General features: G+C 40.8%; 1 pseudogene; it reads left to right on the top strand.

Moving 5' to 3' along the window:
• The first annotated feature begins 462 nt into the window (after positions 1-462).
• LOC122124752 lies at positions 463-559 on the top strand (annotated as a pseudogene).
• The last annotated feature ends 314 nt before the right edge of the window (positions 560-873 follow it).

Below are 873 nucleotides of genomic sequence, written 5' to 3'. Positions count from 1 at the left end.
TGTCAGGGTAAGATATTCTGGTAGGTCTGTTCTTACATGGAGCAAGGGTAAAGGGTCAGGCAGACATTTGTGCCAGTAAGACCTCATTTGGGAAATTTTAAGCTGCAGAAGTTTAGAAGTAGCTCTTAAGCAAGGCTTACTTTGAATCCATTAGCTCCACAAAGCTAAATCAGTTAAAAAATAAGTACTTGAAAATCCATCACCTTTGGACCTAGCTATGAAGGCTTCAAAGTATGATCAAATTTCAAATGAAAAATACTTAAAATAGTTATTGACAAAAAATTGCAAATGTGAGCAATTGAACAAACAATATAAGTTTTTTCCACCATACACAGAATTTTGCAGAAATAAGATGAATAGCAAATTTGGGAACAATATGTTTCCTGGTTGCAAATAGGCAACCAAGGATATATGCCTATCTTAAGTTTGCATCATTAACTATGTAAATTTAGAAGATACTACATGCTTCAGCAGCATGTCTACCTGAATTACAATACAGAGATTAACATGGCTTTTGCACAAGGATGATATGAAAATTTGTGAAGTATTCCATATTTTTCATTCTTCAGATGCAAGAAATGAAAAACAGTTATGAGAGTTCTGGGAAGATGGCGGAGGAGAAGCTGGAATCTGAACAAGCTCTCGCATAGAAAGCAGTTTTAGAGTTCCAGTGAACAGTCCTAAGTCAGAGAATCACAGGAAGTGTGCCATCACAGGACAGAGAGTTAGACAAGAGAGGGGAAGCCAAGACAAGGAGACACATCTGAGCACCTGCCAGCAGCCGCTGCGCCGGTGGCAGGGTTGCAGCGGCGACTGCAGCCGCGGCCATACCTGAGTGCTCACACAGAGAGTCCGGGACGAAGGAGCCAGACG

This window comes from Dipodomys spectabilis, unplaced genomic scaffold (assembly GCF_019054845.1).
Source record: "Dipodomys spectabilis isolate Male_0828 unplaced genomic scaffold, ASM1905484v1 ptg000242l, whole genome shotgun sequence".
Taxonomy (NCBI): domain Eukaryota; kingdom Metazoa; phylum Chordata; class Mammalia; order Rodentia; family Heteromyidae; genus Dipodomys; species Dipodomys spectabilis.
Note: the sequence above shows the minus strand (reverse complement) of the source record. Positions and strands in the feature narration are given on the sequence as shown.